The following is a 23,674-nucleotide window of genomic DNA, read 5'->3' as shown; positions in this document are numbered from 1 at the left end:
GGACTACTATCTGGAAAAAACTACCGTTGGGTAAAACACCCCTAGTACTCCTAGCGGAGGCGGTGAAATATTAAAATAAACGAAAATGTTATTAATGTCGAATACATCGTTTATGAGGTCGCTGAGTTGAACTGTGACACTGGACGGTTAAGTCATAATTCAGCGCAATCAGTATGGAGGTTGATATGGGGTAAAACTCAGTGTAAAAATAACCGAGATTATGGATGTATGAGAGTATGTTCTAGAATATATCTCAACGAAGCTTGACTCACAATCTGGAGAAAAAAAAAGTACTATGGAGATTTAAAATTAATGGAAAATAACCGATATTAATATCAAATCCATTGTTTATGTGTCGCTGAGACGAATTGTGACGCTCTGATTACCGTTTAAGTCCATATTCAGCCTCCATTGAGACGGGAGGCTGAAAGGGGTTTCATAGTAAATAGTCTAAAATGACCGAGATTAGTGTTGAATTAGTGAATTAGTGTTGAAACCACTGCTTTTGGGGTCGCACGGCTGATTAGTAACAGTCTCAGTCAATGACAGCTGAAATCGTCTAGGTCATATCTGTAGAGCGACGGATAAATATATGTAGTTATCACTTATTCTTTTTGTGAAATGACTTGGTATCAGGAGACAAACCGCGTGAGTGTAAGACACCCCAAGCTCACTTAGGGGTGGGGACGAGAGAGTAAGATATCAAAATAATCGAGAATACTGTCGAATCCACACTTTTCGGGGTCGCTGAAATGAATAGTGACACTCCAGATTTTTTTAAATGTCCACATCCAGCCCCCTTTAGGGTGGAGGGCGAGGGGAGAGAGATATACAAAAATAATAAAAATAGTGTCGAATCCATATTTTCGGGGTCACTGAGATGAATAGTGACACTCCAGATTTTTTATATGTAAGTCCAAGTTCAGCCCCGTTTGTGGTAGGGGCGAGAGGGGAGTGAGATATATTAAAAAAATCGAAAATAGTGACAAATACATAGTTTTCGGGGTTGCTGAAATGAATAGTGACAATTCGGATTTTGTCAAGTCCAAGTTCAGCCCCTTTGTGGTGGGGTGAGGGGGTTATGGGATATAAAATAATCGAAAATAGTGTCGAATCCAAAATTTTAGGGGTCACTGAGATGAACAGTGACACTCCGGATTTTTAGGTCCAATTTCAGTCCCCTTTGGAATAGGGGTGAAAAAGGGTGAAAAATAAAATGCCCAACAGGACCAAGTTCATGGATGAACTAGCTGATATACCCGTGCTTCGCCACGGGATTCTCAAAAAAGGCTGACTTTGTGGTTTTCCTAACTGAAGTCAACATAGGTCATTACAAAAACGTCAGTAGGAATGTAGCAATTGAAAGCAATGTTATCATATAAAATACTCGATCAAATGAAAATCCCCACATTTTCTCACTTTTAACGAACAGTACTACGATGCCGATCTAACAGCCAAAGTTCCAGAGCCGGAATGACCAGCCGATAGACAGCCGTGAACACTCCTCTGCCCTTATTGCGTTAAATATGTACACTGCTCATTCCAATCAGTACCTCAGAGTAGAAAATGAATAGCTCGAATACTATGATGACCCAATGTGTTACGTACCAGTAGTATCAGAAAATTTCTTAACCTAAGGAATGGCATGCTAAAGAAGAAAGTTATCTAACTCCCCAGCTACTTCCGCCAATATTCAGGCAGGCTGTTACACTCGGTACGACCAGGCGAGTTGGCCGTGTGGTAACGGGCACACAGCTGTGAGCTTGCATCCGGGAGATAGAGGATTCGAACCCCACTGTCGGCAGCCCTGAAGATGGTATTCCATGGTTTCCCATAATCACACCAGGAAAATTCTGGGGCTGTACCTTCACACTCCTGAGCCTTTCCTATCCCATCGTCGCCATAAGACCTATTTGTGTCGGTGCGACGTAAAACAAATTTTTTAAAAATTCTCGGTACGCAGCAGTAGTCCTATTTATCAGAGATGAGTGGCAACAGAAGACATAAAGCATATCACAACAAACAATGGTCAATGTAATGTTATTATTGATCAATTTTATTTTTCTATATTGTAGGCCTTCACATTTAGTTTTCATTCGACTCTTCGATGCGTCTTATAAAATTATTTATAACGTAGACTGTAGTTCCTTATTATCTGACTTTACATACCGATTTTCATTCAAATCTGTTTAATCATTTTCTCGTGACTCGGCGCTGATATGGACTTAATAACAAACATCCAAATTCATGAATATCTCTGTGATCATAGCCGGTACGGTAAAAATTTATAAGACATAAATGATCGGAAATTTAATACTGTATAACTTTCATCGATACGACCACTAATACATATTTGAGAATTAAATTTTAGTCCTTCCCCTAAACTACCATTTCACTCAGCGTGAATAACATTATTTATGGCCTAGATTATAGCGACTTATTTCGTGACTTCTCATGTCCATTTTCATTAAGAAAGGGCCACTAATAACATAAATATTTAAGAATTAAATTTTAAGCCTCCCCTAAAGTACCATTATATTTAGCGTGAATAGAATTATTTACAGCCTCGATTGTGGCGACTTATTCCCTGACTTTGGCTACCGTTTTGCATTAACATACGACCACTAATAACAAATGTTTGAGAATTAAATTTTAGGCCTTCCCCTATTTCACTCAGCGTGAATAAAATTATTTGTATCCTAGATTGTAGCGACTTATTTCCCAACATTGCACACCAATTTTTATTAATATAGGACCACTAATAACATAAATATTTGAAAATTAAAATTTAGGCCTTCCCCTAAACTACCATTCCCATCAGCCTGAATATAATAATTAATGCCTAGATTGTTGCGACTTATTCCCCGACTTTGTATACCGATTTTCATTAAAATCTCTTTAGCCGTTTTCTAGTGATGCGTGTACATACATACATACAGACAGACAGACAGACAGACAGACAGACAGATATTACGGGAAAGTAAAAAGTGCATTTCCTTGTTACTGTGGACATGACCGATACAGAAATACCATTCGTTTCGAATTCTGAACAATGTACAGACAAAACTCTTATTTTATATGTATAGATTGTTATTCAAGACCAGTGCATACTACTACTACTACTACTACTATTTCTTCTTCTCTACTAAGTGAGCCTCTGTTAAGAAGCTATGCCCACTGCTCATTCAAAACAGCGCGTCAGAGTAGGGATCGAACAGCTGGAATACTATGATGAACCAGTGTGCTACCTACCAGCTGTATCAGAAAATGTATGAACCAAAGGAATAGCATGCTAAAGAAGAAAGTTTTCGAACTCCCCGGGTATTTCCCGCCAATATTCATTCAGGCTATTATACTCGCTACGCAGCAGTAATCCCGTCTATCGGAGTTGAGAGGCAGCATAAGAGACAAAGAACATCACAACAAACAATGGTCAATGTAAAGTTATTGTTGATCAATGTTATGAACTTTCGATATTGGAGCCCTTCACATTTAGTTTTCTTTCGATTCTGAAATACCATTCTTATCATAGTCGGTACGTTAAAACTGAATAAAACATAAATGATAGGAAATTGTATTCTCTATAACCTTTGTTATGTAGTACTTTTCGATACAACCAATAACATAGGTATTTAACAATTACATTTTAGGCGCCTCCCCCTAAACTACAGTTTCATCCAGGGTGAATACAATTCTTTATAGCTTAGACTGTAGTTTCTTATTCCCCGACTCTATATACCGATTTTCATTAAACTATGTTAACCCATTTTCTCTTGACTCGGCGTTGATATGGACTTCGCAACAAAAATACATATTCATGAATATCTGTGTTACCATAGCCGGTATGGTAAAAATGTATAAGACATAAATGGTAGGAAATTTAGTTCTATACCGACACAGATAGGTCTTATGGCGACGATGGGACAGGGAAGGGCTAGGAGTGAGAAGGAAGCGGCCATGGCCTTAATTAAGGTACAGCCCCAGCATTTGCCTGGTGTAAAAGTGGGAAACCACGGAAAACCATTTTCTGGGCTGCCGACAGTGAGGTTCGAACCTCCTATCTCCGAATACTGGATACTGGCCGCACTTAAGCGACTGTAGCTCTCGAGCTCGGTAGTATTTATCGATACGACCACTAATAATATAAATATTTGACAATTACATTTTAGGCCTTCCACTAAACTACCATTTCACTCAGGGTGAATTAAATGCTTTATAGTCTAGATCTGTGAACACTCTTCGGCTTTCTTAGGCGGGGAGAGGTTCGCATAGTGGAGACTCCCAGGGCAAAAACTATGCCCAATTACTATTCTATTTCCTAGGAGTACACGATGAGTCGGAAAATATCAATTCACTACACTGGTGGCGGAAAAATCTATCTGACTTGAAGGAAAATTTTTCCTCCAGGCCAGAAGAGAAACCACCTCTTCACTGCTAGTTGGGAATAAATTGAATGTAGAATTTAATAAAAGTGAAGAGAAGCTTCTCTTAAGAAACGGCTCTTTACAGAGTTGAATTTTGAGTTATTTAGTGAATATTGTGGTGCTATAATTCGGAAAATGCCTAAATTGTTATTCTAGACCAGGCCATACTACTACTACTACTACTAAGTGAGGCTCTGCCTTAAGTATGCACACTGCTCATTCAAAACAGAGCGTCAGAGTAGGGATCGAATAGCTGAAATACTATGATGATCCAGTGTGTTACGTACCAGCTGTATCAGAAAATGTATGAACCAGAGGAATGGCATGCTAAAGAAGAAAGTTTTCTAACTCCCCGCCTATTTCCCGCCAATATTTAATCAGGCTGTTATATTGGGAGTTGAAAGGCAGCATAAGAGACAAAGAACATCACAATAAACAATAGTCAATGTAATGTTATTGTTGATCAATGTTATGCACTTTCGATATTATACGCCTACACATTTCGTTTTCTTCCGACTCTGAAATACCACTCTTATCATAGTCGATACGGTAAAACTGAATAAAAGATAAATGATCGGAAATTTTATTCTCTATAACTTTTTTATATAGTACTTTTCGACAGGACCAATAACATTGGTATTTAAAAATTACACTTTAGGCACCTTCTGCTAAACTACAATTTCATTCAGGATGAATAAAATTGTTTAGAGCTTAGACTGTAGTTTCTTATTCCCCAACTCTATAAACCGATTTTCATTAAATTCTGTCAACCCATTTTCTCATGGCTCGGCGTTGATATGGCCTTAGCAACAAAGTACCAATTCATGAATATCCATGTTATCATAGCCGGTACGGTAAAAATGCATAAGACATAAATGGTCGGAAATTAATTCTCTATAACTTTGGTTATGTAGTATTTATCGATACGACAACTAATAATATAAATATTTGAGAATTACATTTAGGCCTTCCCCTAAACTACCATTTTACTCAGCGTAAATAAAATTACTTATTACTTAAATTGTAGTGGCTCATTCTCCGACTTTGCATACCAATTTTCAATGAAATAGTACCACTAATAACGTAGATATTTGAAAATTAAATTTTAGGCCTTCCCTTAAACTACCATTTCACTCAGCGTGAATAAAATTATTCATAAGCTATATTGTTGTGACGTATTCTTCGTCTATGCATACCAATTTTTATGAAGATAAGACTACTAAAACATAAATACTTGAAAATTAAATTTAAGGCCTTCCCCTAAACTACCATTTCTATCAGGGTGAATAAACTTATTTATGGCCTAGATTGTAGCGACTTATTCCCCGACTTTGTATACCGATTTTCATTAAATTCTCTTTGGCGGTTTTCTAGTGATGCGTGTACATACATACATACACACAGACAGACAGACAGAAATTACGGAAAAGTAAAAAGTGCATTTTCTGGTTACTGTGGACATGAGCGATACAAAAATTCCATTCTTTTCAAATTCTGAGCAATGTACAGACAAAACTCTTATTTTATATATATAGATGTGTGTATTTTCCAGCATAGCTAAAAACTAAATTGGTACAAATATTACTTACTAGCTGTAAAAAGTTCTGTGGAGGCAAGGCACCCCTAGAAACCCTGGGAGAAACTGTAAATACGAATATAAATAAACACGACGAATAAAAATAATGCCGTATCCATAGTTTGCAGGACTACTGGAGCAAATTTAAACCGAACTTGGTACACTTATGACTAACAGGAGACTGATTGGGGGTAAGAGACACCTTGTACCCTTATGGGGATAGAATATATAATCGAAAATAGTGCCGAATCCATAGTTTTCGTTGTCGCTGAGATTAATAGTGTCATTCCGATTTTTTTTAAAGTCCAAGTTTAGCCCCCTTTGGCATAGGGGGTGAGGAAGGATAAGAAATAAATTGTTCAAAATGACCGAGGGAACGGACGTATCTTATGTTTCAGCGTAGCTATTAACTAACATTGATACAAGTATGACCTATTATCTGTTAACAGTACTGTTTGGGGTAGACACCCCTAGAACCACTAAAGGAGGGAGTGAAATATATACATGCCTAAAAACGTCCAATAATAGTGTGAATCAATAGTTTTCGGAACTACTGGATCGATTTCAACCAAACTTCGTATACTTGTAACTTAATATCAGGAGACAAACTGCGTGTTGGTATGACAACTCAAACACCCCATCAGTGGGGGTGGGAGGGGTGAGATATAAACAATAATCGAAAATAGTGTCGAATTCATAATTTTGGGGTCGCTGAGATGAATAGTGACACTCCGGATTTTTAGAAGTATGTGTGTTCCTTCCAGCTTAGCCCGCATACAATATTGGTACACATAATTATGACTTACTATCTGAAAAGAAAACTGTTGAGGTAAAACACCCCTTGAACTCTAAGGGAGGTGGTGAACTATAAAAATGAACGAAAATTACTGATATTAATATCCAATGCATTGTTTACGAGGTCGCTGAGTTGAACCGTGACACTCTGGATGGTTAAGTCATACTTCAGCCGTAATCACTTTGGAGGTTGAGAAGGGGTAAAAAGAAATGAAAATATCCGAGATTATGGATGTATGTTGGTATGTTCCAGAGTAGCTCTCGACGAAACTTGGCAGACATATGACTTGCTATCTGGAAATATAATATTATGAGAAAAAAATCATCCCAACCCCCGCTGGGGGTGGGAAATGGGTGGGGATGAAATGTAAAAATAATGGAAAATAACCGATATTAATTTCGAATCCATAGTTTGCATGTCGCTGAGACGAATTTTGACGCTCTGGATACCGTTTAAGTCCACGTTCAGTCTTCATTGAGATCGGGGTAGATGTAGAACGAGCTCAATAGCTGCAGTCGCTTAAGTGCGGCCAGTATCCAGTATTCGGGAGATAGTAGGTTCGAACCCCACTGTCGGCAGTCCTGAAGATGGTTTTCCGTGGTTTCCCATTTTCACACCAGGCAAATGCTGGGGCTGTACCTTAATTAAGGCCACGGACGCTTCCTTCCCAGTACTAGCCCTTTCCTATCCCATCGTCGCCATAAAACATATCTGTGTCGGTGCGACGTAAAGCCAATAGCAAAAAAAAGAGGGGGTAGGGGTAGAGAGGAGTTAAATGTAAATAGTCTAAAATTACTTGGATTAATGTTGAATCCACTGCCTTTGGGGTCGCAAGGCTGATTGGTGACAGTCTCAATGACAGTTAAAATCATGTACATCATATCTGTAGCGCGACGGATAAATGCAAAATTATCACTTTTTTTTTATTATATACTTCCCAGTCGATTTGAGCTACCACAAGGACAAAGTTTTACTCCAAAATTAAATATTCTAAAACTTGAAATCAAATACTTCTAAGTAACTCTAAAACTACATAATAGATCCAAAATCAACATTTCAGAAAGGAATTATATAAAAATTCACTTCACACATAACTAACTGGTAATAAAATCTTAAAGGTAAACGATCCGGGCCACACAAGGTATTACAGCTAGTTATCTATTTAAAAGTAGGTGTTGGTGTTATTTGAGATTAACAGAAAAAGTACTGGACCGAATTCGCTGAAAATTTCACAATTTGTTCTTATTAATCTTGAGAGGGTTTAGGAAGTGGTTTGAACGGAAACCAATGGGTGCTTTTTTTTAAATATGAGTAAGTTTATTACATAAACTAATTATATTAGTTTAATTACAAAGCCTCACCAAGAGTGGATCGACTTCATGGACATACTGTCGCTAGGCGACAGCAGCTTAACTGTGTATCATGACAGTTCGGTAAGAAAAGCTGTATACAGGAGGATGGCCACGAACCTTCTACGGTGTCGCAACAGGCGGAGAGGTAATACTCCGACGTGGCGCGTCCCAGGTGGCGGATAGGGGCCTCCTTACCGGTTTACCGGCGGACTTGAGGGAAATAAAATAGCTCTCGAGGACCAAACACTCTCCACAATCTCAATTTTCATCATATCATATTTCATTCATCACCTTTCGAAATCACATCTGGAACTGTAAACCCTGACCACGGTCAGACTCTTGATCATTGATCAGACAATCAACCTAGTATGGGGAGTCTTCTATTGAAATAACCCACCGGTTTGGACAGCTATAATACAATCATCCAAGCGAAGACACCATTCGGATACGGTGGGGTGTAAGATAGAAAATTAGGCGAGTCGGAGCGCCTAGAGACATAATGAACACTTGTGCAGACTGATCAAACTAAGGGTGCACTTAAGTTCAACAAGCCAGGGAAGTTCTCGTATTTGGCAACATTAAATATCAATTCATTGATGAAGGTTGGTAAGTTAAAGCATCTAATTGATATTTTGGATCAACACAAAATTGTGATCACAGTTCTTCAAGAATTACATAATTCTGATCAGAACCCAACTGAATCAGGTGGGTTTCGTCTCTATAAAGGACCTCCAGGTGAGAGAGTTATGAGGAATGTTCCTCAATTCGGAGTTGGTTTTTTGATACACAATAGATTTTTACATTCCATTATTGATTTTTCCTCAAATTCCCCACGAGTAGCATTCCGCTTCCTTCCAACTCCTAGGCCTTACCTATTTCATCGTTGCCATAAGACCTATCTGCGTCGGTTCGATGTAAAGCCACTAGCAAAAAAAAATAATACGTGGAGATTTCAATACAAAGATTGGACGTGAGAGGAGATTTCGTGTAGTGATGAGGCGATGGCCAGCACATAAATTGACAAAAAAGAATGGTGAACGGTTAATTGCATTTTGTATAAACCATGAGCTAATTTTGGAGACGACAAGATTTAAAAGGAAACCGCATACATTAATGACTTGGAAATGTCATAATGTTAAGCTAGGTGAGACTCAGATAGATCATGTGGTCATGGATCGTAAATTTTATAAAGCAATTTATAATGTAAAAGTTATTCTTGGTGTCGACGTTGATTCAGATCATCACATCTCAAAAATCAAATTAACTCCTAAAAGGAAAAACACACCGCAAAAATTCATTAGGAAAAGAATGTATGATCCATGTTCAGTCATTAATAATCCAGTATACTTTGAGAAATCCATAATGCTTTTAAGTTACTGCTTGGGGAACACTGTTAACAAATTAAAAGCCATAGCAGAAGAAGTTGCTCCTACTAAAAAAGGAAAAACAGGTACGGTGGAATGAAGAGTGTGATATAGCAATATTACGCTGGCATAAAGCTTGGTTGAATGACGAGCAAAAAAAAAAAAATAATAATAATAATAAAGTTCTAGGGAAGAATTAGTCAGTGCTAGACATTAACGACCAAAGAAATTAGGGTTAAAAGGAACCATCAGAAATAAACATTAAAATCTATTGATGAAGTTTTCAATCGCCATAAAACAAGAGACTATTATAACATTTAAACAATATCAAACAAATTATACTCCTACTCTTCTGATTATAATGGCCTATGGCCTCCGGAGAGGCCTGGTGCGGGTCTTCTTCTTGTAGACGGCCTATTAGGCGATCTGCATGTCTGTGAAGATAATGGCCCTATATGGGGTGATTTCTAATGCTAAATACGACACGCACACACCCAGCCCCGAGCCAGTGGAATTAACTAATTTAGGTTAAAATCCCCGACCCGGGCGGGAATAAACCCGGGACCCTCTGAACCGAAGGCCAGTACGCTGACCATTAAACCAACGAGTCGGACACTTTTCTGATGAACGATACGAACGGAAAGGTGGCCCATAATGCTTATGACAATGCAATAATTTTGCCTGAATACTTCAAAACACTACTTAATAGTGATGAACCTGAAGATTGTTTTGAATTTTATCTGTATCCCAGAAATAAAATGAAATGGCGTATGGCTTTTAGTGCCGGGAGTGTCCGAGGACAAGTTCGGCTCACCAGATGCAGGTCTCTTGATTTGACACCCGTAGGTGACCTGCGCGTCGTGATGAGGATGAAATGATGATGAAGACGACACATACACTCAGTCCCCGAGCCAGGGAAATTAACCAGTTAAGGTTAAAATTCCCGACCCTGCCGGAAATCGAACCCGGGACCCCTGTGTCCAAAGGCCAGCACGCTAACCATTTAGCCATGGAGCCGGACATCCCAGAAATAAAACACCTCTGGAAAATATCATGCCACCGGTTTACGATGAGGTGCGTACAGCTAGTGATTAACTTAACAATTGTAAAGTGGCGGGAGAGAATCAACTAGTAGCGAAACATTGGAATAATACAAATGTGCAAACTATTCGGAATTTGCATAAACATTTCATTGACATCTGAAATACCGAAAAATTGCCTGAAGAATGGAATGTTGCAATTATGCACCCACTAAACAGAAAAGGCGACAGATAAGATCCTAGTAATTATCGAGGAATTTCTTTGCTGGATATATCTTATAAGACTTTTTCTAAGATTTCATATTCCAAAATTCATGAACAACTTCATTGTGAATTTAATGAATATCAGGGTGGTTTTCGTCCAGGACGAAGCTGTCCAGATAAAATTATCAGCCTCAAATGGATTATCAAACATGAAAGGATTAGGAGCAAAAATGTAATGATCACTTTTGTTGATTTTCAAAAATCTTATGATAGTATCCATAGTGAATCATTATTGCATATCCTTACTGAATTTGGTTTAGACTGGAAACTTGTCAACCTTATTGCGGTCACTCTTAGAAATACAAAATCTAGAGTTAGGTTCAGAAAATGTATCTCTGAGCCATTTGAAATTAATACTGGTCTTCGACAAGGAGATGGGTTATCCACGTTGTTGTTTAATTGTATGCTGGAAAAAAATATGGTGAATGGAATAACTTATGTCCACCGACTGTTAAGACTGGAAGAAATATTCGACTAAATTGTCTCGCATTTGCTGATGATCTAACATTACTAGCAAATAGTACTGAAGAAGCTAAATTTCAAGTAGATGAATTGGAACGATTAGCAGCGACGGTTGGGTTGAAAATTTATTTTGAGGAAACAGAAATGATGCCATCTCTTCAAGTTGACACTTCACATATTATGATAAATAATACTCAGAAAATAAAGGTTGTAGACAAATTTAAATATCTTGGTGAGATTGTAATTTGGAATGCTAACGAAAAGGCATCCATACATAGTAGAACTCAAAAATTGAGACGAATGCAACAAATTACCTGGCCGAGTTACAAGAAACAATCTCTTTCGATTAAGGCTAAATTTCAAAATTATTACTCCGTCGTTAAGCCAGAAGCAACATATGCCAGTGAAACATCAACAACAGACAAACTGCGGAGAGTTGATAGAAGAATATTCTTCGGACGATAAATTATTAATTAAAAAACGCCAAATTGATGGCCAGTGGAGACTTTTGCTAAATTCAGTACTTTACAAGGAAAGTGAATCGATCATTGACACGATGCGAAAACGAAGGATTGCATTCTTTGGAAACATATACAACTTACCAAATACTAGACTCCTGAAACAACTTTTTGATTTTTTTGGAAGAGTAAAACAAAATACGGTTTAGTGAAATACAAATGGATTTAACGAATTGAAAATTACTAAAGATCAGATTGATAATAGAGGAGAGAAATGGGTTCAAAATAACAAGTACACAAGACTATCACTAAAAATATCGCAGCGTAAGCAGTATGTTACATCTGCAGAAGAACGGGCTACAAGATCATCCTGAATGAAGAAGTTTTGGGAAAGGTCAAAGTTGTCAATTGTTAAAAGCTGAATGTATTCTTTGAAGGCTGTTGTATAAGGATTGAATTTGGTGCTCCAATATAAGCATAAACAGTGTAAATAAATTAGTTAAATACAAGAGGATGGGAGCACGCCGCCATGTTTTATGAAGTACGTTTCTTTCTAGGAGGTTCATGACCGTGAAAATAATGATGGCTGACAGTACGGGCAGACTCTATGACCTAGGCAACGCCGTGAATAGAAGTGCACATCATCTTCGTGGTTCCCATGGTAGTGATTGCAAAAGAAACAAAATGGGTGCAATTCGTAGATCTACCAGCGGAGCACTAATTAAAAACTGTTAAAAGGTACGTAATTTATTTGGACGTAGACTGTAAACTGTGGCCCATTACATTTAAAAACTGATTAACAACACTGTTGCTTTACTTACAGCTGCTGTTGCTTTCTTCGTCATAATGATCATGTCTCCTAAATGCGCATCAGTTGGTAAATCTACCGGCGGAGTACTGAAGAAAATGCAATTACGAGCTTCTCAAACAAGCGAGGAAGGACGAGTAAGCAACGAAGTAGATCGTTTACGAGTTTCTCAATCGCGTGCATCAGAATCAAAAGAGCAATGAATAGGAAGAGTCAAAGCACAACGTTTATGGCGTACTCGATGGCGTGCATTGGAATCAGAAGAGCAACGAACAGTAAAAGCCGAAGCAGAGCGTTTACGAGCTACTGGATCTCGACGAACCGTGCAGGTTGACTTGAATCTTGGTGCATTCCAGTACATTGAAAATTACGACTGCAGTCTGCATCCAAGTGTAGACATCGGCAAAATGGATAAGGTGTGTGGGAATTGCGGTGCACGAAGGTTCATCAATGGAACACTAGGAATGCGCAGCAAAAATTGCAAAGTTAGATTTCTGACTTTGCATCCATCACCTGAACCTATTTTGCCATTACTTTCGGGTAACCCAATCGATTCGAAGCACTCTTTACAAAACATTCGTAAGTATAATTGGGCGTTTCAAAAGACATCCTTTGGAGCCGATAAAGTGCCGTATTCCAATACTAATATATGCCAAATTTAAAACTTCAAGGGCAAATACATCATCGCGTAGGGTCATTTCTACCAGCTCCCGACGCTGAACATGAATGTTTACAAATCTACTTCATGGGCGACGATGATGTGAAAACGCCGGGCTGAGTGGCTCAGATGGTTGAGGCGCTGGCCTTCCGAACCAAACTTAGCAATTTAGATTCTGTCTCAGTACGGTGGTATTTCAAGGGCCTCAGAAACGTCAGCCTCTTGTCGGTAGATTTACTGGCACGTAAAATAACTCCTGCGGGACTAAATTCCGTCACGTTGGCGTCTCTGAAAACCGTAAAAGTAGTGATGATGATGATGCTTGTTGTTTAAAGGGGCCTAACATCGAAGGTCATCGGCCCTGTAAAGTAGTTGGTGGGACATAAAAAACCAATAACATTATTAATATTCATGACGTGCAAGTTCATCAGCAATTCAATTTCAGGCACCAAACGTCATATTATATCAAATTTGCAAACTTTTTTGTACCAATACAACGCGCTAATAAAATTGTTCAAAACATCAATTGATAAATTGCCGGCGGATAATTACGTCATCTATATGAGAGCCGATAAAACATCCGACCGACAGCATGTCAGACGCTACAACGCACCTACCATCAGTGGAGTAGCTATTGTTATAGTTGTTGCAGAATGTGGTACGCGTGATATAAAATATTGCATTTCCTAGAAGCACTCGAATAAACTTTCGCGAAATTAAATTAATGCATAAAATATGATTGTCTTTCATTTATTTTGTACATATAAATGTGTCTGCCTTCTGTATGTCTACCTACTCCGAGAGCGGCATCGAAAACGTGAGTAAAATAATGGAAAATAACCAATATTAATGTCGAATTCATTGTTCTTGTGTCGCTGAGATGAATTCTGATACTCTGGATACTGTTTCAATCCAATGAGATGGGGTGAAAAGTAAATAGTCTAAAATAACCGTGGTTAGTGTTGAATGCACAGTTTTTGGGTTCGCAAGGCTGCTTGTTGAAAGTCTTAATGGCAATTGGAATCATATACACCAGATCTAGAACGCGATGGGTAAATACATACAATTGAAAATGAAAACCTACAACCTGTTTTCCAGTCTTTGACCGGGTCAGGGATGTAATGAATGAATCAGATATCGGCTATTAGTACGATGGGGTCACCACTCCCAGAGTGATTAATTAATGACTGATAGATGCTATGAAATGAGAATGGAGAGTGTTGCTGGAGGGAAAGATGACAGGGAAAACCGGAGTACCCGGAGAAAAACCTGTCCCGCCTCCGCTTTGTCCAGCACAAATCTCACATGGAGTGACCGGGATTTGAACCACGGTATCCAGCGGTGAGAGGCCGACGCGCTTCCGTCTGAGCCACGGAGGCTAAATACATACAAGTATCACTTATTATTTCTTGAAAGGATCAAATACTTCCCAGTCAATTCTGACTTCACATGGACAAATTTTTAGTCGAAAATGAAATAATCTGAAACTTGAAATCGAATATAAATAATTTCAAAACGATACGTATAATAGATCATAAAATATCAATTAACGTATCAGTGAGATATTCTAAAAAAATTCACTTCACACACAATTAACAAATAACAAAAATCTTGAAGGTAAACGCCGGGTACTATAGCTAGTATATAGATGCAAAAAGAGATGGTTTTTGCCTCTTATTCTCTTACTCTCTCCGTCGGTCTATTATCGATCTGTCGATCGATCCCAGTCATCGTCTCATTGACGTGCTGTTGTAAACTGCCTTTCAGATATTCACACACACACACTCACTGGGTGCAGGTTTGTCTGTATATTAGGTCATCAGTTCAGAGGCTGGCTGGATCCTCAGATAGCACCACCAAAGGTTATGTGGTTACAGGGAACTGCAAAAACCCGATGTTGGCGTTAAAATGAGGCGTACTGAGCAAGATGAGGGGTGAGATGGTTTGCCGTTGCTTTCCTCACTGGACCAGAAAGTGCTATTGCAGCACGACTATGAGCAACACATTTCATAACAATCACACACGCTGGTCGTGCTCTGAATGCCATTACTCAGCACTAGTAGCTACCATATTGTCACAGCCATGGTTGAGACTGGGACTTCGGTGGAAGCTACATTTTCCTCTGGCCCGTGCCAAGAGACAGATGCAAGAGTACTGTATCAATCAAGACATGGCAATAGGCGGGTACAGGTATGCTAAAAATTATTTTCACTACACTTTTAGGCTTTACTTGATTTTTGCAAAAAGTTTCGATAAGGCGGGTACAGGTATGCGAAAAATTATTTTCACTATAATTTGAGGCTTTACATGATTTTTGCAAAACGTTTCGATACTATTATTCCTTATTGGCTACACAGTCCTCGTCATATTGATATAAATCCTTAAAGAAATATCAGAGAACAGTGGAAACAAGCCAAGTCGCCTATTTTTGAGTATGGTGCAAGGATTCTAGAATATAAACCGTGCGGACATGTGGCCTGGTGTTCCTGGATTTTGATGTGACCAATTATGATATTCTTCTACTATTCGTGAAAGAGTTGTCGGTTATTATTCACAACTCCTTTGGAACTATGTAACGTGAGTTTTCTTATAAAGCTGGCAAGATATAAATCTTTAATACTGTAGGTGAATGTAATACCAAACTTTCAATAACTCCTGCGTCAGTTTCACCACCAACACAAAGTTAGAAATATACTGGAGTAACTAAGCAGGAAAGGAAATAAATCATACGTAAAGGTGTATGCACATCAAGAGTTGAAGTATCAAAGGAACTTCTGCTCATTTAATTTAATATTTCTAGAGGCTGCCTAGACCAGTAGTAAAGGCGTGCTCGTTTCGGCCAGAAAGAATTGCGTTCAATTCCCAGTCATGAAATCGAAAACATTTCAGAAAGATGATTCCCACTGCTGGAAGGTCACATGGCGGTGAGGTTCATTTAGCATGCACCTCAATCAATTATCAGATGAAATGAAATGGTGTATGGCTTTTAGTGCCGGGAGTGTCCGAGTACATGTTCGGCTCGCCAAGTGCAGGTCTTGTAGGTGACCTGCACGTCATGGTGAGGATGAAATGATGATGATGACGACACATACACCCAGTTCCCGGGCCAGCGAAATTAACTGATGATGGTTAAAATTCCCGATCCTGCCGGGAATCGAACCCGGGGCGCCTGTGACCAAAGGCCAGCACGCTAAACATTTAGCCATGGAGCCGAACAATTATCAGAGTAATCACTGGAAACAAAGGTGACCAGATATATAATTAATCGTTCCATCCCAGTTAGTGCTGTGGTTACGAAAGCGGCTGCATCGTAGCACTGGTCTACCGCGCTGATGGTTGCGGGATCTAATACCGACGCAATAAGTTAGAATGGAAGAGTGTCAAAATAGGTGACGAGAGATTTAGTCCGCCTCTGTGGTGTAGTGGTTAGTGTGATTAGCTGCCACTCCCGGAGGTCTGGGTTCGATTCCCGGCTCTGCCATGAAATTTGAAAAGTGGTATGAGGTCCGGAACGGAGTTCACTCAGCCTCGGGAGGTCAACTGAGTAGAGGTGGGTTCGATTCCCACCTCAGCCATCCTGGAAGTGGCTTTCCGTGGTATACCACTTCTCCTCCAGCCAAATGCCGGGATAGTACCTAAATTAAGGCCACGACCGCTTCCTTCCCTCTTCCTTGCCTATCCTTTCCAATATTCCCATCCTCCCACAAGGCTTCTGTTCAGCATAGCAGGTGAGGCCGCCTGGGCGAGGTACTGGCCATTCTCCCCAGTTGTATCCCCGACCCAATGTTTCCCGCTCCAGGACATTGCCCTTGAGGCGGTAGAGGTGGGATCCCTCGCTGAGTCCGAGGGAAAAACCAACGCTGGAGGGTAAGCAGATTAAGAAAGAAAGAAAGAAAAGAAAGAAAAGAAAGACAAGAGATTTATTAGTATGCTGTAGGACCCCATTAGGGTAAAATTCTGACACGCCAGCATGATTCAGCAGTCTATAGAAACTGAACGGTTGTTAAAAACAAAATAACATTTCAGTATTTGTTTATTTACATCGATACAGCCAGTTATGGACTACGGTTACACAAATTACCTACCTCTCTTTTTTAGGCTTACACATTTTTGTTTACATTATAACCAAAGGTTTTTCAATTCCCCGTTCCTTTTCAGCCATTCTTCCGCCGAGATCTTCTGCGGTTTAGCAGGTTCTTTGTCTGGATCATTCCTCAACTCCACAACGTTCTTCCTAAAGATGGTCTTCTCCATTATGTCCTCTTGTCTTATATCATTCGTCCGTATGTCTTTATGCACCACATTCAGTCAGTAGGGATGAGGTTTACATTTTCCCTTGAAACCTCCCACTTGAAACGCTGCAGCAGTTCTCCCGTTTGGCGGGCCTTGCTAGGTGTTGCGTTATCGTGCAACAAAATCACACCGGCGCTCAATTTCCCCCGGCGCTTCGCTTCTCTTTAATCGCTTTACGTAACCGGTGCAACGTTTGACAATACGACGTCGCGTTGATCGTCGTTCCTTTCGGCATGAATTCCACGTGCAGCAAACCCTCCAAGTCAAAGAACACTGTCGCCATAACCTTACCGGCTGAAGGTTGAACCTTGGCCTTCTTTCGTTGTGGTGATGAGGAATGCACTCATTCCACTGATGTTCTCTTCGTTTCGGGACTGAAGTGGTGGACCCACGTTTCGTCGCCTGTGACGATTCGCTGCAGAAACCCGTTGCCGTCTGCGGCATAGCGTTGCAAAAATGCCAGGGAGGATTGGAAACGCTGTCCCTTGTGCTCATCGGTGAGAAGACGTGGGACCCCTCTTTGACACAGCTTACGATATCCAAGGTCCTCGTGAACAATGGCGAACACACTGCCATACGACATGTTCGGCTGCGTCGCGATTTCTCTCAGTTTAATGCGCCGGTTCTGCCTAATGCTCGCATTCACACTGTTGACCTTTGCACGGGTCCTGGACGTTGTGGGCCTGCCTTCGCGATGGTTCTCCGTGATATCCGTACGTCCGGCTTCGAATTGCTGACACCACTTTACGATACCTTGCCGGGAAATGGCCCGCTCCCTACACACAGCACTGATTTCACGATGAATGTCCGTGCAATTCTTCCTTTTCGCCCATAGGAATCGGATTGTCGCACGCACCTCATATTTGGAGTGAACGTCCAGTTGACGCGCCATTGCATTTGGCCGCTATTCACACAATACTAGACGAGGAACCACAGCGACCTGCCTAACAGACGTGTGAGCAGTGGCTGTCCCTTTCTCCGCTGTGCCCACGTTTGCGACACACAGCGCGCTGCTGCGGCGCGTTAGTGCAACTAACATTTTGATCCACCTACGTACATAACAAGCATTCGAATATTACATTCAAGTCGATGTAAATTGCAATAATGCTAAAGTAGTTTCATCTAAAAGGATACAAATTTTGAGAAAATACTGAAATATCATATTCAGTGCAGAGGTGAAGACAAGGAAAAGTAATATGCTGGTATATGGCAGAACTTAATGGAGACACTGTTCTTACGTGACCAGGGCTTTCCTGGTAATTGTGTGTACTGCATGTGCAGACTGATCCAAGTGTGATGTCACATTAGACCAATATATGTGATTTTATCAGTTTGACGAATTAGCAATCTGTTTTTCCTATCCTTTTCCTGGAGGTACAATAAACGGAGTGGATCACTGAGAAAGTTCAAAAAGCTTTCCATATTTAAAACACTGAAAATAGAATTTTAACATAAATGTGTTATACCTCTTCATAATATTCATCTAATATTGAAATAATAATAATAATAATAATAATAATAATAATAATAATAATAATAATGTATGCCCTCCGAAGATACCTCGTACAGGCCTTTTTCTAGTAGACGGCCTATAGGCGACCTGCATGTATGTGAAGGGAGAGGCTTCAACTAAGATGATTTCTAATGCTGAAGACGGCACAAACACCCAGCCCTCTAACCAGACGAATTAAACAATTAAATTTAAATTTCCCGACCCGTCCTTGAATCGAACCCGGGACTCCATAGTCCAAAGGCAGCGCGCTAACCATTTATCCATGGAGCTGGAAATAATAATAATAATAATAATAATAATAATAATAATAATAATAATAATAATAATAATAATAATAATAATAATAATAATAATAATAATAAACTCTGATTTCATATGACCTGATGATGTTCTTTCAAGAACAAAACACGTCATTCTGTAAAATGTTTCCTTTTTTCAGGCACTTATATCATTTAATTGATTGTTTCTTTTCCAAGAATTTTTATTTCATTTATCTAGCATTATTTTCGGCACGTGGAAAACTCTAAAGTTGCACATGAACTAAGCCGAAACTGAAAAGGAAATTACTTCCAACTTAACAACCCTATATGTATCGACCAGCCAAGAAATTTCTGTGATACTGTGCCCCTTTCTTTGAGTCATCCTCTATCGTCGTTTGTATCAGGAAGTGTAAATATGTAAAATTCTTTGAAAATGAAAATCTTTTTGTAAGTTTGCAGATCAGAAGTGAGTGTGTGTGTGTGTGTGTGTGTGTGTGTGTGTGTGTGTGTGAGTGAGTGATTGGGAACGAATCTTATACTGAGTTATCATGAAGAATCTGTCCAGACATGCCATCATGGTCCAATTTCTTTGAGATCATTTAAGAAAAGTCTAGGAAAACAACAGATTGGTAATCTGCCACCTGGCCGACTACCCTAAATGCAGATCAGTAGTGTCTGTGTGATTGTATTAACTTTACAAGCGGAATTCAAATATGGATCGGATATAAGTGATTAATTATCTAAAAAAAGTGTAGCTTCCGCTGAAGTCACAGTCTCATCTGTGACTGAATGGAAACTGAGGAATGTTGTGTAATGGCATTCGGAGCACGACTAGTGTGTCAGGATATTGTGAAAGGTACTACTCATAGGGCCAGAGATGCTGCAGTATCACTTTCTGGTACAGTGAGGAAAGCAATGGGGAAGTACCTCCCTACTCGGCATGCCTTATACGCCACATTTCGACGCCGTCGTCTGTTTCTTGCAGTTTCGCACTGACCGCGGAAACCTTAATGGTGCTACTTGAGGATCCAACCAGTCTTCTGACGAAGACCTAACAGACAGACAACTAACCGAGCGAATTGACCGTGCAGTTAGGGTCGCGTAGCTGTGAGATTGCATTTGGAAGATAGTGGGTTCGAACCCCACTGTCAGTACTCCTGTAGATGGTGTTCCGTGTTTTCACATTTTTACACAAGGTCGTACAGCCTTGCCATCTTTCCATCCCCCGACAAGACACCTGTCCAGCATAGCAGGTGAGGCCGCCTGGGCGGGATACTGTTCGTCCTCCCCAGTTGTCTCCCCTACCCAAAGTCTCACGTTCCAGCTTCCATTTCTCAGCATCCATTCAGACACAGCCACAAATGTGACTGTGGTGGGAGGTACTTTGCCATTGAGGTAGTAGAGGTAGGATCCCTCGCTGAATCGAGGGAAAAACCAACCCTGAAGGGTAAATGGATTAAGAAAGAAAGAAAAAAGAAAGAAAGAAAGAAAGAAAGAAAGAAAGAAAGAATTATTTGGTACCAATGAAATCAATTTAAAAACACTTCATTGTGATATCTAGTCCTTCTGTCTATGCTAGGGTTGTGCGACAGCATAGACATCACTGCGATGTTTCTGATAGACTTACTTCTTACAATTCTTTACAATGTTCTGTGCGATCTGAATCTCGGTGTCACAATTACACAGGCGTAAGGAAGCTTTACCCGACTTGCACAAGTCACCACATGTAAGTTACAACAAACCAATACGTACCCTAGTAAGTGTTTTCCTTATCGGACGTAATTGTCGAGTGGCATTTTCACCAAGGTGGCCGAGGTTCGAATCGCAGTCAGTGCATACGGAATCTTTGAAATGACACGAGTCGTGGTGTTCGCTTCCTTCCCACTCCTATCCCCTCGTCACCATAATACCTGTCTGTGTCGGTGCGACGTAAAGGAAAATGACGACAGACAACATTTTTTAATTCAGATTAATATTTTACAACTGGTTATAAATATGGAATGAAGTTGTTGACTACGAACTTACTCTAAGACCATTGTAGACCCAGTCATGACATCAGTCTTATGGAACTATCTCATCACGTATGGAACACAGAGAGCAAGCATGTAGTTTCACGTGATCATAGCCACATGGAATCCGAACCACAGGACGACCCGTGTCAATTCAAAGATTCCATAGGCACTGACTGCGATTCGAACCACGGCCACTTTGGTGAAAATGTCAGTCGACAATTACGTCCGGTGTGCCGGCCCCGTGGTATAGGGGCAGCGTGCCTGCCTCTTACCCGGAGGCCCCGGGTTCGATTCCCGGCCAGGCCAGGGATTTTTACCTGGACCTGAGGGCTGGTTCGAAGTCCACTCAGCCTACGTGATTAGAATTGAGGAACTATCTGACGGTGAGATGGCGGCCCCGATCTAGAAAGCCAAGAATAACGGCCGAGAGGATTCGTCGTGCTGGCCACACGACACCTCGTAATCTGCAGGCCTTCGGGCTGAGCAGCGTTCGCTTGGTAGGCCAAGGCCCTTCAAGGGCTGTAGTGCCATGGGGTTTGTTTCTTTTACGTCCGATAAGGAAAACACTTACTAAGGTACGTATTGGTTTGTTGTAACTTAAATGTGGTGACTTGTGCAAATCGGGTAAAGCTTCCTTACGCCTGTGTAATTCTGACACAGAGATTCAGATCGCCCAGCACATTGTAAAGAATTGTAAGAAGTAAGTCTATCAGAAAAATCGCAGTGATGTCTATGCTGTCGCACAACCCTAGCATAAAGAGATGGACTAGATATCACAATGAAGTGTTTTTAAATTGATTTCATTGGTACCAAATAATTCTTTCTTTCTTTCTTACTTTTTTCTTTCTTTCTTAATCCATTTACCCTTCAGGGTTGGTTTTCCCCTCGACTCAGCGAGGGATCCTACCTCTACTACCTCAATGGCAAAGTATCTCCCACCACAGTCTCATTTGTGGCTGTGACTGAATGGAAGCTGAGAAATGGAAGCTGGAACGTGAGACTTTGGGTAAGGGAGACAACTGAGGAGGAGGAACAGTACCTCGTCCAGGCGGCCTCAGCTGCTATGCTGAACAGGTGCCTTGTGGGGGATGGGAAGATTGGAAGGGATAGACAAGGAAGAGGGAAGGAAGCGGCCATGCCCTTAAGTTATTTACCATCCCGGAGAAGTGGGAGATCACGGAAAACCACTTCGAGGATGGCTGAGGAGGGAATCGAACCCCTACCCCTCTACTCAGTTGACTTCCCGAGGCTGAGTGTACCCCGTTCTCGTACCACTTTTCAAATTTCGTTGCAGAGCCGGGAATCGAACCTGGGCCTCCGGGGGTGGCACCTAATCACGCTAACCACTACACCACAGAGGCGACTATCAAATAATTAAATTTGTAAATATGTAAGTTGATATTACAGTATATTTTACCAATGTTAAATACAATTAATAGTAATAATAAATTGAAGCATCTCCTAATAACGACCCCTAAATTATAACAATGGAGCACTGAAGTGTTGACATCAGGTTAATTAACCGTATCCACTGAGTAACTGCATTTCAATTATGATCACATATTATTATCCGGAAACATTACAAGATGGACATCGAATAAGCAGCTTAACCACTTGACCTATCCATTCACAGTACGACTATGGTAAGACGTTTAACTTCTTAAGATAGTAAGGGAACAGTCGCTTGCTCTCGTGTGAAGTCTTTCTGTTTTATATTTGCATCAATGTAAGGAAATAACTCGTCTCCTCCCCCCTTTAACTGTTGGTGTAGAGAGGCCTGTTTACAGACGTATTTCGCTGTTATTCCTTCATCTTCTTCTGGTGCTACTGCAGCTTCTTGTACAGTATCGGTTGAATGGCAGGCTTGGAGAACTGGAAGGGGGTAGAGAGGGAGGTTCTATTATTGTTGCTGTCTTTTTTTTCTTTTTTTCCCGCATCTACTATAATGCTACGGGGCGCCTGTCTACGTAGCCATGGAGTGAGTGAGCGAACGAGCTAGTGTGTGCGGGGGAAAGTGTTACTGGCGTAGTGACGGAATGCGCATGCGTCTTACCCGGTACTACAGGCAGGCCGGCGTCCGAGGGGTAGGGTGAACCAACTCATCCAGCAGACGTCGTTCTGTGTCGGCTGGAGTTCAGACGGGACCTCGGTGTGTGTATGATCGTTACCGGCGCTACCGCCGCCGCCGCCATCTTCTTTCACCTAGTGTGTTATTTAACCACTCTATAACTGAACAACACGCCTACTGGGATGGTGTCGTAACAAACACAGCCCCAAAATTCTCAGCAGTGATGTGACTCAGTGAAACTAAAGTGCGTGCATACGAATGTAAATAATTAGCCACAAAAATGATAGTGCACAGAATGAAAAGAGCCAATGACGGGTAACATCAAA

The sequence above is a fragment of the Anabrus simplex genome, chromosome 1 (assembly GCF_040414725.1).
Source record: "Anabrus simplex isolate iqAnaSimp1 chromosome 1, ASM4041472v1, whole genome shotgun sequence".
Classification (NCBI taxonomy): domain Eukaryota; kingdom Metazoa; phylum Arthropoda; class Insecta; order Orthoptera; family Tettigoniidae; genus Anabrus; species Anabrus simplex.
Note: the sequence above shows the minus strand (reverse complement) of the source record.